Here is a 13,222-nt window from a genome sequence, read left to right as displayed (position 1 = left end):
CATCAGGAGTGCAAATTGAGAATTCAGCTGAGGAAATTATGAGGCTCTATCAGAGTTCCCATCTTGCTGACCTCTGCAGCTGATACTTAATTTGTGCCCTCATTCAAGAAAGCAGCTCACCACCACCTTCTCAAGATCAACTAGAGATGGACAGTAAATTCTGTAAGAAGTCTCACAACACCAGGTTGGAATGCGAGTTTTTAAAGACTTGCATTCCAGCCATTATCTTGTAAATTGAGTTTGTGTCTATATATGTCCTGTTTGTGAACACAACTCTTCACTCTCCTGAAGAAGGAGTGACACACCGAAAGCTTGTGCTACCAAATAAACTTGTTGGACTTTAACCTGGTGTTGTGAGACTTCTTACTGTGCCCACCCCAGTCCAACATGGCATCTCTACATCATAAGTGCTAGCCAGCCAGCAATGCCCATGTCCCAATGAATAAAAAAAAATTAAGTAAAATCTGTGCCAAGAGCAGAAATGTGCAAAATGTGCAGGATAAAGTCAACACAACTGCTAAATTTCACAGCAAATCAGGCAAACTAATTGTACATACCATTCTAATCTGCATGGAAGTACCAGGCATGAGCAATAGTCAGTTTAATTGAAATTGGTTATATTGCTGCAATTTGAGCAAAAAGAGACCCTGATAGCATTTCATCAAATGAAAGCATCATTTTGAATCAATATGGATGCAAGTGCAAGAAAAGTATTGCTGAAGAACTGATATTTTTAATGTAGGAGATTTTCACAGTAACTTCACTGCAGTGTTAATGTAAGCCTAATTGTGACACTAATAAATAATAAATAAAAAAATGTTTTTTAAGATGAAAACTGTGCTGTATTGGAATATATTAATGAGTCAATTTCATGTTGATAGCAAGCTGACAACATGGCAAGATCTGCAGTTAATATTGAATAGTAATATAATGCTATCAGTTATGGCTGTCCCTGGTGATTCTGCTTCCAATATACATGACGTAGAAATAGGGACGCCTTCACACAAGATGGCATCCATGATGACAAGGAGTTTATTTTATAATAAAGCTCATTAAATCAAGACTTGTTGGAACATGTGAAATAACTGACAGTTCAATTATTGATGACGAAGGAGTCTTTGATATTTCCAATCATTACCGCTGTTTTATTACCCTATCTGTCAGTCCTTTCACTGGCAAGATGTGCAAATACTTAAGTTACATTGAGACTTGCCATGGCACGTTTTCCTACTGTAAATGTGGCAATCTATTTAAATCCCCATTGACGATGGCAGGACTGGAAAATCCTGTTTGTTTGCTGGTGGGTTCAACTAGATTTTAACATTTATTTAATTGTGCAAAGTGGGCAGATTAAAACAACGTAATAAACCAGCTTTTTTATTTATATTCCATTACACTAAAGCAGATTAACTGAAAACCACAGGACAAAATAAATGAATGACTTAATCTAATGATATTTTTAGTGAGATTTTTGTGGTCATTGATCTGTTACACTGCACAGGGTAGAATGTATCTTGACCAGAAAACAATTGTAGCTTAAAGCATGTCAGTGTTAACATGCCTCATGATGTAACGTTATTAGTAAATGGCTTGCAAGCCAGCATGAAACAAAAGTTTTCCAAAGATGTCATGTAATGGTTATTAGGAAATAATCTATAAATGCAAAATTAATAGGAACAAACTAATTGCCCAGCTTTTGCTTTGAAGTTTCTTAAAATAAACTTGAAACCTTAACTAAAGGTTACAACAGTTGCTTTTGTAAGAATTTTGCTTCAGCATTTAGATGAAAGACATATTAAAAGGAAATAATGTCCTAAAGCAATGCCAGCAGTTGAGTGCTGCTTCAAAGAGTCTCGTGAATTTAAGGATTTAAAGTTTTTTTTCCATGAGGGAGCATTTCAGTTTTGTGTAGGTGTTGAAAACAGATTAAACAGAGAAGCTTAATAGCCCAACTCAAAATAGAAGTGATTAATGCAAATAGATTTATCCTCCTCTTAAACTTGAATCTGGAACATTGATGACTGGATTTCAGCTTTCACAAAATGAATAGTGCTCAAGGTAACATTACATTACACTGGGGGAATACGAGTATGAGAAAATGAGAAACTGGAACACAAGTAGGTAAAACAGCATCTCCAAATGATCCACCATTGATGGAGATCATAGTTGATCTGATCTTGTCCTTAACTCCACTTTCCTGCATGTCATCATTACTCTTGACTCCACCATAGTACAAAAAAATGTCTATCTCAGTCTTGAATATATTCAATGAACTATCCCCCACTGCTTCCTGGGACAAAGTCTCTGGGAGGATTTCCCTAGCCACAGCAAATAGGTGATTCAGGAGAATGGATGTTAGAATGCGTACCTTGCCAGAGAACTGTATTATGGTTTTAGATCTTTCAGAGGAGTCTTTGACATAGCCTTCATTGCCAGAAACATCCAAACAAAGTGTCAAGAGCAACACCAGGAAACCTTCATTGCATCCATCACCTTGATCAAAGCATTTGACTCATTAAATCCCAGTGGATTGTGCTCCAGAAGTTTGGATGTTCAAGAAACTTTATCACAATCCTGCAGCTGCTTCATGATGATAAGACTACAGCTGTCGTGAGAAGAAGATGTGAAACAGTCTCACTTAAAATGTGAACTGGTGTCATCAAAGTCCGCATTTCCATGAATTTAAAAAAAGCAAGGTTATGTAATAGTCTCCATACTATTTATAATCTGCCTGAAAGTGGCTAATCAACTCATCAAAGATCACCTGCCCCCTTGTGTGAACTGTCTAGATGTAAAGATAAACCTCAGTCACTTACATGCCAAAAGAACAGACCACCATAAACATACATGATCTACAGTTTACAGATGATCGACAGAAACCTCTGACTTTGTCTGCAGTTGATGTTCTCCAGTACCGCTGCAGTGAATGGAGTTTTGGCTGAGCATCAAATTTTCCATTCTCGCTGGCAGTAGGAATAAACAAGGTACGAAAATCCTGCCTGATGTACACTTTTATTGCTCACACTGCATCAGGTTTCCAAATCACTCTTGATGTCTTTGATTCTGCACACAAGAACATCAGCCTATCCTTGAATGTTGCCAAAATAATACTCATACATCAACTCGGATCTGGTCAGCCAACTATTTCACCTTTCATTTATGATGAAGGAGAGACTCTGGAACAAGTTGCGCACTTCACATGCATAGCCAGATTCATGTCTCAAAAGGCCACCATTAACAAGGAGATCCAAAACTATGGATCTCCTACACCAGCTTAGTTTTCCCCAAATTATGGTAGCAAGTGTTTGACAAGTCACAAAGTCACAAAAAGTCCTAGTGCACAGGGCAGTTATCATCGCCACATTCTTACCCTGCAAGAAAACCTAGACTTTGTATCAGCAACACTTAAGAATATCAAAGAAATTCGACAAGAATTTCAATGGGAGGAATGTCAAACAAATGCTGGTGTTATCTTGAAGCTAGACCCATCAGTATTCAGGCAAAACTTCAACAAAATCAATCACAATGGCCTGGACATCATGTCCTGATAGGCAAAAACTGTCCTCCATCAGATCCTGTTTTCTGAACTCTCAAATTATCAGCTTTCCAGGAGAGGACAAAGAAATGGCTACAAAGAAACTTCCTTTGAAACAAAACAGGATTCATGCCAGTGAATGGGAAGAACTTGCTCCTAATAATTTCAAATGATGACAACTTACCAATCAAGCTGTATCATCCTTTGAGTCAAAATGCCTCCAGTGGCAGAGAAAGAAAGAGAAGGAAGCAAATCCTGCACTCCGATCCCATTACCTCAGCTTGGCCCATATGCCCAAAGATCTGCAGAGTGAGAATCGCCTGGTTCAGTCACATGATGACCCGTGGCAGAAACTCGTGATAGCTTATGAAGGGATAGACAATTCCAAATATTCACAACCCTCTGAGAGAATATGTTTCTCCTCACCTTTGTCTTAAATGGGCAGCTCCTTATTCTGAAGCTATACCCTGAGTCCTAGAATAACATGTACTCTGACAAGTCCCCACATATTCTTATAAGTTTCAATAAGATCACCTCTTATTCTTCTATAATTGACTGCATGTAGATCCAACCTGCCCAACATTCCCTCATAAAACAACCTTTTCATCTAAGCAATAAACCTAGCAAACCTTTTCTGAACTGCTTCCAATACAAGCACATTCATCCTTAAATAAAGAGACCAAACTGAGTACAATTTTCTGGATATGGTCCCAACAATGACTTGTACAATTGTAGCAAGAAATCCCTAATTGGATAAATAAAGGCCAACATTCCACTTGTCTTGCTAGTTACTTTCTGCACCTGCATGCTAACTTTTTATATGTGAAGACACACAAATTCCTCTGTACTGCAGCATTCAGTCAACTCCATTTGAAAAACATTTTGCTTTTCGATTCTTCCTATCAAAGTGGATAACATCACAACCTCCTATGTTATATTCCAAATTTTTGCCTATGCATTTAATCTATCCTAGTAGACTTTATGGGTTGGATTTTCCTTTTTTTGTGGGGGGGGGGCGGGTAGGTGGGGGGGAGTGTGGGATAGGGGGGTGGTGTCAGGAATGACTCCCAGATGGTTTCTGGGTTCTGACCCAACCTAAGTTGCACCATGCTTGCAATGGGATTTTGAAATGTAAATGATCTAATTGCCCAGGAGATGCACTTAGATTCTTTACAGTGCAGAAGGAGGCCATTCAGCACATCGCGTCTGTACTGACTTTTCAAAAGAGCATCTTACCCAGGTCTGAACTCTCATGCCCCATCTCCATATCTCTGAGCACTTACCATGGTTGATCCACCTAACCAACACATCTTTGGACATTAAGGGGCAATTTATCATGGCCAGTTCTCCTAATCTGTACATCTTTGGACTGTGGGAGGAAATCCCACAGAGAGCTCCCAGAGGAAACCCATGCAGACATGGGGAGACCGTGTAAACTCCACACAGTCACCCAAGAGTGGAATTGAACCAGGGTCCCTGGCACTGTGAGGCAGCAACTGTGCCATCCCTTGGCACCCAATTAACGGCACCAAGCACTTCAGGAGGTGGGAGCTGCGTGCTTGGAGTCAGCAGCAAAGACAGCAAGTTAAGGATTGCTACTGCTTGCCAATTAGAACAAGCAGTTCCTTGGAAAGCCATGGAGTTAGAATGAGCAGACGCTGGCCTTGCAGGACAAGGTAAGGAGCAGCTTTCAAGTGGTGATAGTTGGCCACGCAACTTTGTTTCTAAGACAATTGCAGAGAGATTTATTTGGGCCCTGCAGGGAACCTGACAGCTGCACACTTGACATGAACATGACTGTTCGGGCTTGACAGAGAAAAAAATTGAAGGTTGCATTCTGTTCCAGACAGGCTGCTTAACAAACTCCTTCTGGAGCTTAAAGGGCTGTTAATTGGCAGTTGGCATGTTTCCCACTCCCTGCCCTCACTGGCTCTTTGAAAATTTGAAACTGATCCAGAGGCATCAGGATCCAAAGACCACCTCTGGGACCACGATTTTCAAATCTCACCCACACTGGGTTCTGACCTAGTCCTTTGGAAATGGAATCTTCTGTGTCTTTCTTGCGACTTGCTTTCGTACCTGTGTGTCATCAGCAAACTTGGCTACAGTACATTAGGTCTTTTCATCCAAATCAATTATGTAAGTTGTAAATACTTGAGGTCCCAGCACTGATCCCTGTAGCACACCACTAGTTAGAGTTTGTCAACCTGAAAATGACCCATTTATTCTGACCCTCTCTTTTCCTGTCAGCCAATCCTTTATTCCTGCTAATTACCCCCAACACCATGAACTCTTGTGCAGTGACTTTTTATGTGACATCTACTATCTACAACTACCAATTCCATTTTCTTTGAAGTAAAGAAAATGGAATTAGTACATCCTATCAAAATTCCTAATAATCTTTCACACACAATTTCTCACTCTGAAAACCATGTTGATGCTCTTTGATTATATTATTATTTTCTACAGATCCGCTGCTATTAATTAATGGATCCCAGCACTTTGCCAATGGCAAATGTTAGGCTTATAGTTTCCTGTTTTCAGTCTCCCAACTTTCTTGAATCAGGATCTTACATTTATTGTTTTCCAATCTGCTGGAACCTTTGCATAATCAAGGGAAATTTGGAAGGTTCCAAGCATGCATTTGCTATTTTTGTAGCCACTTCTTTTAAGACCCTAGGATGCAGGCTAAGAGGTGCATGGAATGGTCAGCCTTTCGTCCCATAATAGTTTGCCTTTTACTTTCTCTTTAGTGATAATGATTGTTTTAAATTCTTCTCTCCCCTTTGCTCCCTAATTTTGTACTAGGGATGCTTTAAATGTCTTCTGCCGTGAAGACAAGTACAAAGGCTGGAATTTTTCAGGGCCTTATTCAAAGATCTTGAAGGGACATAACAGAGAAGATGCTGAGATGTTTTCACTAGTGGGAGTGTTTTGAACAAGGAGCTACAAGATGAAGGACAGTTCATTTAAAATCGGGGTGCACAGAAATTTCTTCAAACAGAGGCTGGTGAATATCCAGAATTCTCTGCCCCAAGGGAGGATGGAGGCTGGATCATTCTTGTGTATGAGTGAGGAAGATGGTGAGATGGGGCCATGAGGGGAAAGCTGGGTGAGGGTGTGAAAAATGCAGTTAGCCTCATTTGCATAGAAACTAATGTCATGAGATTGCTTCCAATTTTATGAGTGGCAGGGAAGCTGGAGGGCAGACTACTCACTATGCTGCAGTGGAACATCAATTAAAGTTATTTAGAAGGCAATTAACAAATTTGAATCCAATTGATAGGAATTTTCCACTGGATCTTAGCACATGGAATTCATGGGTCTCCAGAGCCCTTAATGATCAAAGGTGGTGGGAATAAGACAAAACCTCAGTGTGGCCTCTGTCAAGCCATTCTGAGTACGAACATGTGCTGGAAGAGGAAGAATGTGGAATGGAGGCTATTGCCAGATAGCAGCAAAAGGCCTATGAAAGTGCCATTTGCAATGGATGGGGGCACATTTGAGTTCCATCAACAGTAGAGGGTTTATATGAGTACATTTATGAGTGTCATGAGGCATAGTGGTTAGCCTGGGTTTAGTTCCTGGCTTGGGTCACTTTCTGTGCAGAGTCTGCACATTGTCCCTGTGTCTGCGTGGGTTTCCTCCAGGTGCTCTGGTTTTCTCCTACGCCCAAAAAACGTGCTGGTTAGGTGCATTGGCCATGCTAAATTCTCCCTCAATGTACCCAATCAAGGTCCAGAGTGTGGCGGCTAGGGGATTTTCACAGTTACTTCATTGCAGTGTTAACGTAAGCTTACTTGTGACACTAATAAATAAACTTAAACTTATTGGAACAAAGAGGAGAAATCAAACTTGTTCCTAACTGAGCAGCAAGACAAAGGTTTTGAAGAAGTTACATTGCAAAAATAGCGCAAGAGACAGCAAAGGACCACCTGGCATATGTGACGTTCTTCAGCTTAATATAAATAGAGCAATGATTGATAAAACAATAATGTGGGTTCTTTATCAGAATGTAAGAATACTGGCAAGATTTTCCGCACACCCCACTGTGTGTTTTCTGGCAGTAAAGGTAGCTCGCTATTGGCTATTGGCAGGATCTTCCGGTCCTACCAAGGTGTATGATGTTTTGTATGGCTTGTACCTTCCGCTGCCAGGGAATCCAGCATAGAGGGTTGCCATTGGCAGGACTGGAAGATTCCACTCCAGGGAAGGGTTAACATCAGGAGTACTTGATATGGGTGAGAAGTAAAAGCAAAACCACTTGTAGAATACTGAGATGTATATACAGCCATTAAGAGGTTTACAGCATGGAAAGAGGCCATTCAGCCCAACTTGTCCATGCTGCTCTTTTTTTAAAATACCTTAGCTAGTCCCAATTAACCACATTTGGCCATATCCCTCTGTACCCATTTTACCCATGTAACTGTCTACACACTTTTTAAAAGACAAAATTGTACCCCCTTCTACTACTACCTCTGGCAGCTTATTCCAGACACTCACCACCCCACCCTCTGTGTGAAAAAATTGCCCCTCTGGACACTTTTGTATCTCTCCCCTCTCACCTTAAACCTATGCCCTCTAGTTTTAGACTCCCTTGCCTTTGGGAAAAGATATTGGCTATCTAGCTGATCTGTGCCCCTCATTATTTTATAGACCTCTATAAGATCACCCCTCAGTTTCCTATGCTCCAGAGAAAAATTGTCCCAATCTATCCAGCCTCTCTTTATAACTCAAACCATCAAGTCCCGGAAGCATCCTAGTAAATCTCTTCTGCACTCTTTCTAGTTTAATAATATCCTTTCTATAATATGGTGACCAGAACTGTACACAGTATTCCAAGTGTGACTTCACCAATGTCTTGTACAACTTCAACAAAACGTCCCAAGTCCTGTATTCAAAGTTCTGTCCAATGAAACCAAGCATGCTGAATGTCTTCTTCACCACTCTGTCCACCTGAGTCCACTTTCAAGGGGCTATGAACATGTACCCCTAGATCTCTTTGTTCTGAAACTCTCCCCAATGTCCTACCATTAACTGAGTAAGTCCTGCCCTGGTTCAATCTACCAAAATGCATCATTTCGCATTTATCTATATTAAACTCCATCTGGCACTCGTCAGCCCACTGGTCCAATTGATCAAATTCCCATTGCAATCTAAAATAACTTTCTTCACTGTCCACTATGCCACCAATCTTGGTATCATCTGCAAACTTACTAACCATACTACCTATATCTTCACCAATCATTAATATAAATGACAAAAAACAGTGGACCCAGCACTGATCCCTGAGGCACACCACTGGTCACAGGTCCCTAGTTTGCAAAACAACCTTCTACAACCACCCACTGGCTTCTGTCAAGAAGTCAATTTTGTATGCATTTAGCAAGCTCATCCTGGATCCCATGAGATTTAACTTTATGTAACAACCTACCATGCAGTTTGTCATAGGCCTCGTTAAAATCCACATAGACAACATCAACTGCACTGCCCTCATCTATCTTCTTGGTTACCCATTCAAAAAATTCAATCAAATTTGGGAGACATAATTTTCCACTCATAAAACCATGTTGACTGTCCCTAATCAGTTCTTGCATCTCTAAATGCCTGTAGATCCAATCTCACAAAATACCTTCCAACAACTTACCCACCATAGGTGTGAGGCTCACTGGCCTGTAGTTCATAGGCTTTTCCCTGCAGCCCTTTTTAAACAAAGGCACAAAATTTGCCATCCCCCAATCTTTAAGCACTTCACCTGTGATTAACGATGATTCAAATATCTCTGCTAGGGGACCTACAATTTCCTCTGTAGCTTCCCACAATGTCCTGGGATACACTTCATCAGGTCCCATGGATTTATCTACCTTGATGCGCTTTAGAACTTCCAGCACCTCCTTCTCTGTAATATGTACACTCCTCAAGAATGGAGGGATACAAGCAAATGGTCTAGTTGGACTAATGAGTGGCACAGGCTTGGAGGGCCGAAGGGCCTGTTTCCTGTGCTGTGCTGTTCTCTGTTCTTTATCACTATTTATTTCCCCAAGTTCCCTAACATCAACGCTTTTCCCAACAGTAAAATCCGATGAGAAATATTCATTTAGGATCTCACCCATCTCTTGTGGATCTGCACATAGATAATCTTGTTGATCCTTAACAGGCCCTACTCCCTCCCTAGTTACTCTTTTGGTCTTTATGTATTTGTAGAAACTCTTTGGATTCTCCTTTGCCTTATCTGCCAAAACAATCTCATATCCCCTTTTTGCCCTCCTGATTTCTCTCTTAACTCTACTCTTACACCTTCTATTCTCTTCAAGGGAGTCACTTGATCCCAGTTGCCTATGCATGTCATGTGCGTTCTTCTTCTTTTTGACCAGGGCCTCAATATCTCGAGTCATCCAGGATTCCCTACTTCTACAGCCTTGCCCTTCACTGTAAGAGGAATATGCTTACGTTGAACCCTGGTTAATACATTTTTGAAAGCGTCTTACTTACCAGATGTCCCTTTGCCTTCCCACAGAATCCCCCAATTAACTTCTGAAAGTTCCTACCAGATACCATCAAAATTGGCCTTGCCCCAGTTTAGAATTTTTACTTGTGGGCCAGACCTATCATTCTCCATAACTATCTTAAAACCAATAGAATTATGATCACTGGTCTCAAAGTAATCCCTCCATAATAGTCATTCACCTGCCTTTCCTTATTTCCCAAGGGGAGGTCAAGTTTTGCCCCCTCTCTTGTTGGGCCACCCACACACTAAATGAGAGATTCCTCCTGAATACACTCAACAAATTTCTCTCCACCCAACCCTCTAATACTATGGCTGTCCCAGTGAATGTTGGGAAAGTTAAAATCCCCTACTATTATCACCCTATTTTTCTTGAAGCTATCTATAATTTCCTTTCATATTTGCTCCTCAAATTCCTGTTATTTGTGGGCCTATAATACAACCCTATCAAATTGCTTATTTCTCAGTTCTACCTCAGTGGGTGAACCATTGGATATATCCCCTCTCGGTGATGTTTTCCCTAATCAAAAGTGCACTCTCCCTCCTCTCCTCCCTCCTGTTCTATCTTTCCTATAGCATCTGTACCCTGGAACATTAAGCTGCCAGTCCTGTCCCTCCTTTAGCCATGTTTCAGTAATTGCTATAATATTCAGTCCCATGTAGCCATCCATGCCCTGAGTTCACTTGCCTTCCCTGTCAGGCCTCTTGCATTGAAATAAATGCAATTTAATCTGGACTTCCATTGCTCTCTGCTCTGCTTTTGCCTGATCTGCCTAGTACTAGGATTACTGACACTGCCTTTACTACTTAATGTGCTCTCTTTAACTTCTGTGCTGTCTTCAACCTTCTCTTCTATCTCCCTACTGCTTTGGGTCCTACCCCTCTGCAAAACTAGTTGAAACCCTCCCAAGTAGGTCTAGCAAATCTCCCCACCAGGATATTAGCCCCCCTTCAGTCCAGGTGCAGCCCATCCTTCTTGAACATATCACCCCTTCCCCAAAAGAGTTCTCTTTGATCCAAAAATCTAAATCCCTGCTCCCTGCGCCAGCTCTCAAGCCACTCATTCACCTGCCTAATCTTCCTATTCCTACTCTCACTAGCATGCGGCACTGACAGTAGTCCAAAAATTACTACCTCTGATGTCCTGTACTTTAGCCCTCTGCTCAACTCTCTATATTCACACTTCAAGACCTCATCCCTTTTCCTACCTATTTTGTTGGTACCAGTATGTACAATGACTTCTGGCTGTTCACCCTCCACCTTAAGAATTTTCTGCAATCACTCAGAGATGTCCTTAACCCTGGCACCAGGGAGGCAACACACCATCCTGGAGTCTCAATCGCAGCCACAGAAATGCCTGTCTGTGCCTCTAACTAGCAAGTCCCCTATTACCACTACTCGCTTGCTCCTTGCCCGACCTTGTTCTATAGCAGAACCAGATATGGTGTCATAGGCCTGGCTGTTGCTGGTATCTCCATCTGACAGGCTGTCCCCCTCAACAGTATCCAAAACAGTATACCTGTTTGAAAGTGCCACAGGAGACTTCTGCACTACCTGCCTGCCTCTCCCGGCAGTCACCCATCAACCTGACTAAACCTGTGGTGTGACAACCTCCCTGTAACTAGTGTCTATCACACTCTCTGCCTACCATATGCTCCGCAGGCATCTACCTGACGCTCCAACCAAACAATGCGTCTGCGAGGAGCTGTAACTGATCACACTTCCTGCAGACAAAGTTGTCTTTCATCTGGGTGATCTGTTAATAAACAAGAAATGTTTTTTACAAATAATGTCTGTTTGTAACAGACAAACCCTCAAGAAACCCATCCAAGACCTGAACTCAAGACACTGATGCGGGAGTGCACGCTCACACACGTACACTCTTCAATGGACATTTTTTGTCTCATTATCAGCCATTGCTCGGTGACCCTGCAACCCAGCTAGTTCCAGGAATCTCCTTCTCTGCCAGGGTCAGAATACCACGTCTGGAATGCCTCCAGCAATCTTTGCCTGCTCTTCATTGTGGTGTGCCTTGTACAGTCCCTTCTGGACTGTAAGATTCTATGATTCTAAACTTAGAATCATAGAATCCTACAGTCCAGAAGGAAGCCATTCAGCCTATCAAATCTGTACTGACTCTCCAACAGAGTATCTTACTCAGGCCCCATCCCTGTAACCCTACATATTTACTTCACTAATCCCCCTAACCTACACATCTTGGGACATTGAGGGACAATTTAGCATGGCCAATCCACCTAACCTGCACGTTTACAATGTGGGAGGACACTGGAGCGCCTGGAGGAAACCCACATAGACAAGTGAAGAATGTACAAACTCGCACAGTCACCCAAAGCTGGAATTGAACTGAGGTCCCTGGTATTGTCAGTGCTGCCCTGTTTAACTGTTGGAAATCTTGCTGAAAAGAGATGTGTTGTAGTGTTTTCATCTTCCACTAATCAGAAAACATCCCAACAATTTATACTGTTGGAGGATTAGAATGAGGAGACGACTGAAAAACAATTATCCTGGATTCTACACACTGGAGCATGGATATATGAAGAAGCTTGGAGTATTATTGATGGGGACTGCTTGACAGTGTGGAGCAGAGGTGAGGAATCAAGCTGGGTCACAATGGAAAAGAATGGGCCATGCTTGTTTCAATGGAGAAATGACACTAATCTGACAATCCTACTTTGAAATAAGGAATTTATGATATTTGGAGATTAAGGTAAATGCTCTGAGTACAAAGCCTGAGTGTCACACCTGGACTATAAATATTTAATACCTTTAATAGATACAAGAAGAAAATATTCTATAACTTCCATCCCTTGCTTTGAAGGACTCATTTAGATCTATCAGTATAAGGGAAAGTTGCCATTGTCCCAGATGACCATAGGTTGCTCTCCCCTTTGAGGGAGAGAGCTTACTGCTGATGATTTACCCTAAGGATCACCTGGGTGACATGGCGGCACAGTGGTTAGCACTGCTGCCTCACAGCACCAGGGCTCTTGGTTTGATTCTCACCTTGGGTCACTGTCTGTGTGGAGTTTGCACGTTCTCTCCATGTCTGCGTGGCTTTCCTCGGGGTGCCATGGTTTCCTCTTACAGCCTGAAACACATGCCGGTTAGGTGCATTGGCCGTGCTAAATTCTCCCCCAGTGTACCCAAACAGGTGTTGGAGT

This window comes from Carcharhinus amblyrhynchos, chromosome 7 (assembly GCF_965287045.1).
Source record: "Carcharhinus amblyrhynchos chromosome 7, sCarAmb.v2.hapA, whole genome shotgun sequence".
NCBI lineage: Eukaryota > Metazoa > Chordata > Chondrichthyes > Carcharhiniformes > Carcharhinidae > Carcharhinus > Carcharhinus amblyrhynchos.
The sequence above is the reverse complement of the archived record's forward strand: the minus strand, read 5'-3'. Positions refer to the sequence as shown.